General features: G+C 43.1%; 1 long non-coding RNA gene across 1 annotated transcript; it reads left to right on the forward strand.

The window, feature by feature from the left end:
- Positions 1 to 308: 308 nt before the first annotated feature.
- On the forward strand, positions 309 to 7,756 carry LOC133132409 (uncharacterized). The gene is made up of 3 exons (XR_009709135.1): positions 309 to 419; positions 2,817 to 2,951; positions 7,551 to 7,756. It is a non-coding gene; the product is annotated as an uncharacterized LOC133132409 (long non-coding RNA).
- The last annotated feature ends 1,798 nt before the right edge of the window (positions 7,757 to 9,554 follow it).

The raw sequence follows: 9,554 nt of genomic DNA on the forward strand, positions 1-9,554 counted from the left end.
TTTCTCTGTGTTGAACTGGGTTTGAAGCATCTCCAGGCAGGTAATGCCAAGGGAAGATGTCCCAATCTACACCCTGGGACTCGAAAGTGTACCAGCAGGTGATGCTGTGGCGTGTGCATCCTGTCATGGTTCTCTGATGACAATCATTAGAGGCTTCGACAATCAAGCATTTGATAGCTGCCACCTGCTGCGAAATCCTATCTGAGCTTCTTGTCATAAATACTTGATGGAATGGAGTCTTTGAGGTCTCTTGGAGATTACCTCCCTCCATTTCCTGCCTCGGATGGCACGGACTGTGAACAGTGAATTTGAAACAGGCCACATCTCTACGAACCCATTCACAGCAAGGAAGCAGGCAAAGAAACAAGCTCCCTGCCAACATGATCTGTACTTATAACAAGATATTCCCCTGGCTAAGGGTTAGTGGTAACATATTAAATAACACATATGAATTTTGTGAACATGTGAAATAACAAGATTTAGATCATAATTAACATAAATTATACATTACAATTGAACTAATAGATTCACCTTTTTTTAAATTTGTGGACTCACTTATTTATTTCCCCTTTTTAACCCCTGTGGCTTCAGATGGTTCATCTTACCCAGACACAAAGTGGTTTGAGTGCAGTCCTGTTTTTTTTGCTCTGTAATTTCATGGTTTCCAGGACAACACTAGCTGTGTCCGTCTCCAACAATAGGCATTGTAAAATAACATTTATTTTATTGTGATAATGTGGAGGATTAATGAAAAAGCAATCAAATCTTTCACAACCTCAACCTCTTTATTGTTAATGACAAAATTACTTCATTTTTGTGATTTCAATCAGTATTTCTCTGTCAGTTGGGTGTCTGTCACTTTGTATGATTTTACAATGGTAAACGTCAACCATCATTTTTGTAGCAAAACTAAATTAAGATCAAGTGGACTGTGAATAAAACCAAGAGCAATCTGCATCTTTCAAAATGCTTCTCGTGTGCCCAGGAAAGGAATTATATCCTGGGGAACTGATAATAGTCAGCTTATAAGTATCAATCTTCCTGAAAGCCAATATTATACACTGCAAGGTTAGCTCAGGAGGTAAGACTGGTCGTCTGGCAATCGGAGAGTTGCCAGTTCAAGCCCCTGGCCGGGGTTATAGGACTCCTAACCTCCAATTGCTCCCGACAAGCTGGTCAGTGCCTTGCTTGGAAGCTAGTTGCCGTTGGTGAGTGTGCATATGTGCGTGTGTGTGAATGAGTGAATAGGAAACATTGATTGTAAATCACTTTGGATGAAAGCGCTATATCCATTTTATGGCTTATTGGGTATTAGCTAAGATCTACGTATAATATGTGGGGGAAGCAGACATCACCTCTGAGTCATGGAATCTTGATGAGGTGTTTCTTCTTCATTTCGAGCCTCTCTTTGAATGAGTCAAGATTACAATGCCAGCTTCACGCCTTGATATTATATAAATATATATGTATTTTTCAACTTCTGTTGGAATTTCTGTTGTATTCTATTGTGTTGCAGGATCATATTCTATGGAGTTCCCTGTGTTTGTGTTGGTTTCCTCCAGGTACTCTGGTCCAAAGATGGGTTTACTAGCAAAAGAGATCTCAATGTCATTATTCTGATAAAATAAAAAAAAGAAATAAGACTGCATTAACATCAAATATTGTTTAAAGAAAATGTTTCTTCAGAGCAAATGGTCACCTTCCTTCTGCTTCTATCTTGCTGTTGTAATCTTTTACTGTACATAGAAACTTAAAAAAAATTAAAAATTACCAGCAGAAGACAAATGGGAGTACTGGGAGCCTTAGAGACAGGAATTAGCTTAGATTGAGCGATAAAGTGAAAACAGGAAGGAATTATAGTTAAAACTGGATCTCCCTTGAGCAGGGAGAAATGTTGTAACGAGTATATGGCCTGAACAGAAGACGCAATGCAATCAGCTTTTATGGTTGGCAGTGGATCACTTATATGCCTCTAAACTCTAAGCTATAGAGACAGGAAACTGCAGTTTTCAGCCAGGGAGATTGAAAGGTTATCTTATTTTAACACTGACAGCATTCAGAATTTACATCTCGCTTTTCCAGCGACGAAAGCAAGAGCGCATTCTCGAAGGGAACATCCGTTATCTGGGGATAATCTTTCAAAGTGTGGCTGAAGGACACCGTTCCTGTCATGTAACATGCCAGGAGATTGTATCTCTTATACAACTTGTGGTTCTCGGGGAAAAAAAAAATGGTTGCCCGTCCACAATGCAGGCAAACATGTCTGATGTCGCTTTGTGTGGCCCCTGTGGGAATTGTCACAGTCGTCATTTTTTGTCTTCTGCTTTTCCCAAATTGTCAACCGTGTGTCTGCTGCCTGCTGGTGCACATCTCTGCACTGCTGTGGCTCACTCAGGTGCGGAAAGAGACAGTTAAATGTGCTCTTGTCTAGCTGGATGCGCTCGCTCTTTCTCCATTCCCGTAGGTGTACGATTTGATTCAGGAACCATCTGCTTCAGACGGTCTCTCTGTGGTGTGAGGCCCAGGTTTTAAAATGACACGGCCCTATTTGCGATTAAAACTGCTGAAGCACTGGAAATGTTAATGGCCCTCGTGTGCAATAAACACAGCTGAGACCTACAGACGACCGGAAAACGGATGCCGCAGGTTCAGGGCAGACTCAAAGTCATCTTGTTATTCGTTAAACAAACTTTTGAATCGCTGGTCTTTTTGGCAGTCCCTCATACAATAAAACGCTTTCCAAATTCAGTTAAACAAAAGGTGGTTCCTGAAAGCAGAGGGGCTTTAACATTTGGCTCTGTGCTGGCTCTACACAGGTATATGGTCACAGATGGACTCCATCAGTGGACCAGTGCCAACCTGGTGCAAGTGGGCGGGCCCCTTGGCTAGGGCTGAAGTGTTCTTCTCCTCAGGATGGCTGGTGGGAACACTGCCCAGAGTAACCTGCATGTGTAAGTGACATCAACGCACTTGGCTCATGGCACCTTGCTGCTCTGTCGCAACATGACACACTCCTCTCCTTTTTGTAAATAACTGCGGCAGTCCGTCCATCTGTGGTATGCCTCTCTGCTGCCACATAACACCTACCTGATAATCGGCTCTGTTATCCTGGTTTTTGTCTCAGTGTATTACAGTCATACACTCACCAAGCACTTTATTAGGTATTTATTAGACTTTTTTTTTAGACTTCTACTGCTGTAGCCTATCCACTTAGAGTTATGATGCATTGTGTGTTCAGAGATGCTCTCCTCCATACTACTGTTGTAATGTGTGGTTATTTGCAATACTGTCACCTTCCTGTCAGTCTGGCCATTCTCTGCTGACGTCTCTTATTAAGAAGGCATTTCTGAGATACTCAAACTACTCTGTTTGCCACCAACAATCATTCCACGGTCAAACTCACTTAGATCACATGTGTTCCCCATTCTGATGGTTGATGTGAACATTAACTGAAGCTCCTGACCCGTATCTACATGATAGTATGCATTGCTGATTAGATAATCACATTAATGAGCAGGTGTAATAAGGCAAAAATTTTCTTAATAAAGTGCTCGGCGAGTGTATATACAGTACAACAAGGCACTGATGACTGTCTCTGATGCCTGTTTGACTGTTTTGATTTTAAAAAATTTAAATAAAGTAATTTGAGTAAATGTCTGTCGTGTGATGCAGCAGTGGTTTGAGCCTAGTTTGAATCTAAAACATTTTTGGTAACATTTGGTAACATTCCTAATCTCTACATAATGTTATTGAGTTATTCACAGCCAATTTCAATATATAACAAAAGGACATGCATGTAAAATGTATGGATTACACGTCCGCACGCATCTAGAAATGAGGCTTCAGCCAATTGTTTTAATCAGTGTTTTTGGCTCATTATGTATCTCTCCAAGTTAAAAGAGTTTCTGTGTTCATTTATCATTATTTATTTACGTATTTGCACAATGGGAACAGGCAAAATATCAATAGAAAACAGTGGTGCGGGTGGGTGCGCTTACAATCTGCAGGAGCGGACCGGAATGGAACAGAACTTCCACAGGAGCGGGTGAGAATGGTCAGTAACGTTGCGGATGTGACAGTCGGGATTTAAAACGGTGGATGTAGACATTTGGGACAGGAATGGGATTTAAATCTGTTCCACTTAGGGCCCTGATGCACACCTCTAATACAGATTGAATTTCTGATGTGTGCTTAACACTACCAACCAAGTGCTCTCCCTTGGTTTCAGTTTTCAGATGTCTTTGTAGAGAGGACTTGAACTAAATAACATTTTATGCTCTAATTAGTGCTCTAGAATGAGATTTTAAACGGTCACAGCAGACTGCAGAGTTATTCGGTCCTAAGGGAACCTAAAGATCCTCGGTGGATTTTCTGCTAAATGAAAAGAGAAGCAGAAAAGGCTTTCTTTCAATCCTTCCTTTCAATCCTTTTCCCACGTCCTCATTTGGAGCGCAGGGGGTCCAGTCCATGTCATTTCATCATTCTGCTCTTACTTCAGGAAATGACAAAGATGACACCTTTCAGCAGGCAGGGTAGCTAAGTGCAGGCGTTCCTATCCAAACCATCCCACAAACCATCCCACAAGCCAGCTTTGTGCACAGAAGAGGGGTGGGTGGGTGATAATTATCACTGCAGGGTAATTTATAAAAACAACCAGAGGAATTGAATCATATGCCCTTTTCTTACTGGTTAGAGGAAGACTAGTAGACCAAAAGTGGACAAAATCCTCTTTTGAGCATGTTTTTTTTGCCATCTACTTTCCTGTTATTCCTTACCTGACAGTTCCTTTACACGTTCAATAGGTTGTAATAGCTGTGAAGGATCTGCATCACTGAGCATCTGTTGCCAAAGTTTCCCTTGTGCGAGGGTGCACAGCTCCATGGAACCGGCTCCTAACATGGAGTTTCATTCTCTAGAGATGACTGAACATTTGTCACAGAGATAATTAGGTCCCAGCAACACATGTTGCATGTTCCCACAGAATTCACTCCTTTGTTTAATCTCTTCTATCTTCTTCTTAGTGTATTTTTTCTTTTGTATCTAGTGTCCATTTTCTGTTAACTCACCAAACATGTTCATAGGCCGGTCTCCTAACTGTGAAATCCTCAGCCCTGTTGGAAGAGTATGTGCTTGTCTGAGTTCTCCGATAACTGTCCGAGAAAGTGTTGCCACCCGTTGCTTCTTTCCACTCCACAGTCTGACAACTGTTCAATAATTTCATGCAGGCATTCATTAGTTCAGTCCGAGTGCACTTCATTAATCTATCAGATGAGTTACTCTTGAACAATGACTCAGGGACAACTGAACCTGCCCTGTCAGACATAAACCGCCCTGTAAGGCTGCCAGCTATTAGTCCGAGGGGACCTCACAAACTCTGAAACTAATAGGATGAGCCAAATGGCTGCCTGAAGCTGTTTATTTAGCATACAGATAATGTTCCGGTTATGTGCTTAAGTCTGAATGAAATGGCATTGACTTTGAGTTGTGTTCGACCGAACTGAGGCATGAACGTCTTGAACCCTGAATATCTTGCGGTTGACATTCAAAAGAAATGCGTATGACGACAATGAACACAGTTGCATATGCTTCTCTGATCCTGTTGGATGTCAAGTTAATAAGTAGCGCAAATCCAGAAATCCATTCTGAGGGATTTTTCCTCTACTTAAGCCCATCCGGTGATGGCCCTGGCATAGCCGCGATTGTGTTCTGCCGCCCCGTGCAGCCATACTGTGAGGGGGCTGACAGAGACTTAAAACTGAGCGCCTCACCAAAAGGCATGGCATAGCTACTGTGATTGTTCAGGGAGAGAGGGAGCCCTCACAGCTGGAAGTGAAAGAGACAGACTCGAAGGCTAAAGTGGTGTTTGTTTGCTCTAAATGAGTGACTCATGCCTTCGAAATGCGTAAGAGAAACATGGGGTTTGTGTTTTGGCCACAGTCCAGACCCGCCAACCGTGTCTTCGGTACCGGGCAGCCCGGGGAACCACCACCTGAGGAGGGCTGGTCATTGCGACAGAGTTTTATCTACTGTTTGACTGCAGGGCTAGATGCATGTGAGCAGGCCGGTCTTTGGCTTCTTGCTGACATCTCACAGGGGGGAAACTGGGGGAGATTAATGCCTCTGCAGTTCCTCTTCTGCCACTCCCATTTTCAATTTCCAGCTCAGCCTTGTCTAGAATGCTTCATTCTCTTCTGACTGCTTTGTTTGCCGTTCTACGTGGGTGGGAACACAGCAGTGTCCTTGTCTGAAATGAGGAAGGAGATTTCATGGGTCAGGACAGAGGGTGCCCAGTGAAGTTTCAATGCTTATTTTTCTAACAGCGCAAACGGATATTGGATGCTTCTTGTAACCGAAATGCCAGGGCACAATTGCCTGTGTTAAGGATAAGGACGGGCACATTTGTAGCAATGTTCTTTCGTACCGCATGAGAATGTGCATACGCATAAACGTTCCACTAGATGTCACTGCTCATCACTAAATGCTTCAGTCAAAACAATACAATTATCGACACCCATCACAGGAAAACGTTGGATGAAAACAGTCAAAATCCGGAAGGCGCATCACATACAGCTACAGTATGTCCTTTAACTGGAATCTCTGACTGCTGCGCAAATCGCAAGGCTGAAACACAGCTTAAGTATGTGGATTTGTCATGCGCTCATGGATGAGATGGTGATATTTGTCTGTGCTGCAGGCCTTGTGGTACTAAAGGAAAGCTTGTGCTAATCAGAAAGACATTTTTCTCACTGATGGCAACTGGTAGCCTGCGGGTGCCTGATGTATTGTTAGAGAAGCTAATATAGAAGTGACCTGAAAAGCCCTGGCTGATTTAAACCCAGTCTGGCAGCCACAATGAGGCCAGTCACAACTACCCACTGGAAACTCTGAGTCATAGTTCACAAGTGACAAGCCCAAGTGTGGCCTAATGTTAATATACAAAGTACGAAGCACTATAATTTCATGTTCCCCGTTGCTCTATCTATCCAGAGCAAATTTCTGAATTTTAAAAATATATTTCACTTGAACAAAAGCATGTCCCGTGTTCTAAATTATACTTCTGTCAGATTCCTTATTATTTAGCTTTCCCTCTATACTTCTGCTTCCTTTGTTCTGCAATTCGTGAGCTCAGTTTTAAGGGATTTAGCGCATCCTTACAGAGCCTTTCTCATGTAATCCTTCAGTGTGGGCTTCACAACAAAATGAACATTAAGCCAGACAGACTCCCTATTGCTCAGTCAATAAGTCTCGCCGCACATTTGACAAACCGGTGCTGAACCCTGTTGAGCGCCACTTATGTCCTCTGTAGTGGAGATGATTGAGCTCAATCAACCTTTAACCCTTCAGGGGTCCGAGCCGATGAGACGGCAACCGCAAGATGGGCGAATTTCACGGTGCTGGGCATTTTGTGTCGCGTCCTGGGACGGCTACTCCTGCTGACAGAGTGATTGAAATAAACCCTTCTGCATCTGATTAAAGCTCTCTCTCTCTTTCTCTCTCTTTCTCTCTCCCTTTCTCTCTCTCTCTCTCTTTCTCTCTCTCTCAAACAACAGCTGTCTCCTCTGGTGTCTTCATCCCTCTGAAAACCTACGCATCCTTGCTCGGGCGGAGGAAATACAGACCGCATGCGCTTTTCACACGCACAGCCTCGTCGTCTGAGCAATGCCGGCCTCTTTAGAGGTGACACCCGTTCCTATGGCAGTCTGGTGTTTGCGTGGATACAATTCCCACATGATCCGCCGCTGATAACTTTTTATTGTTGAGCAGGAAGATGTGCTCTCAGCACATTAAGTGGAATGACCTTTGTTGCTATGGGGTGGACCCATTTGTCTCAGCCTGGCAGGATGTGGGGGAAGGTTATCTAAGCCTCATCATGTCTGCCTCTCTCAGATTTATGTGTCACATGCATTACAATTGTCATTTTATTTATTTATTTATTTATTTTCATGTAGAAGATGCTCAAATCCAGAGTCGTTTCATTGTAAATAACAATTTGCCATGCAAACAATTGACCCTTCCTGGTTAAATAAAGTTCTATTATTATTATCATTTGCAATGCAGGAGAAATGTGTGTGGGATGATTAATGATAAAGTGGTCCAACCTGGCTAACAACACGCTCAGACCAGCGAGCATAAACGCAGCATCACTAAAACGTTAGTGTTAGCTGACTATGCTAACATGTCAAAAGCATGAAAACACATTTTCCATTTAAAATAATAGATAATAGTACATGAACATAATGACATGTATCATAAATATTCCAAAGGACATGCTGTAAAACTGGGAAAAGTGCAAGGTACAGTTCTGCCATCTTTATAATGCCCTTTAGGATATCTGTACATTATAGTGTCCCTCATGTTATACGCATAACAAAAATAGGCTATGTGCTATTTTAACACATTCTAACATAGATACATTTACACGTATCGATGCAATTCCTTAAAAGGCTCACGGTACCCTCTTCTGACAAGTTACTTACACATCACATCCACAAGATGTCACTATGTATCTCTGCTAGTGCCCCTGCACTAACATAACTGCAGAGCGCACAAAAAGCATTCACCAATAATTAGCATGTAACCTTCTTTTTATTTCAGATTTGAATATAACATACAGCGTTTGCTCCTGCAGTTCATATGCGATTAGAGCTGGACATGCAGAGTTGTTCCTTTAACGCTCGCCTCGTGACTCATATCTAATCTTCTCTGAGATATGCAAATATATGCACAGCACTTTCTTTGGCAGTGCTGAAGCATGGAGCGCGGCTCTCGCCTGGTGCCCGTCCTGTCAAAGACAAGGTGCCGTCATTAAAAACATGGGACTTCTAACAGTCACAGACATTACAAATGATTACACCCCTTTTGAACCCCTTACTCAAGCGGCATAAGATCTCCGGAGGGTGAAAGAAGGAGTAGTGTTAGGGTGCTCGTACTCTGCTCAGTGAGAATGGGAGAGAGATGGTGTCCTTTCACCTTCTATGGAACCAGGTTGATAACAGCCAGCAAGAGGCGAGTGTGATAACAGGTTGGGATCCATCGAAATGACACTTTGTCGCCAGCAGCGGATTCACCTGAGCTGAAAACAAAATGGAGGGGAGTTGGAGGTGAGAGGCATGAAGAAGCCGGAGTGTGTTGTTTAGAATGGTCACGGTGGCTGTAGGCTGGGCTTCAAGTGGCTGTGCGTTTTTTACGGGGGCCCTGTCCGTCTGCTCCTTTTTGCAGCACACGGGAACGAAGGTGACAAGAACTCCACTCCTGCTCGCCTAGCGGTTACCATGGTGTCTGGCTGCGTCGTGATCCCTGTGCAATTATCAAATCAGGAATAAAAACAGGTTTTCTCTTCTTTTCAATGCTTTGAGTGCACTTGTGTAAAATGAGGGCTGTATCAAATCACATTGTTTCCCATGAAAAACTGAATCAGGGGATACATTTTTTTCTGAAGAGGGAATCCAAGCCATTTGTTGACAGACTGAAGCACCTCTTGCCAGGAACCATGAAATATGGCATCACAGCTCTGTACCTATCATATATACTGCTAGCACCAGCAGTAGGCAGCT

This window comes from Conger conger, chromosome 7 (genome assembly GCF_963514075.1).
Source record: "Conger conger chromosome 7, fConCon1.1, whole genome shotgun sequence".
NCBI lineage: Eukaryota > Metazoa > Chordata > Actinopteri > Anguilliformes > Congridae > Conger > Conger conger.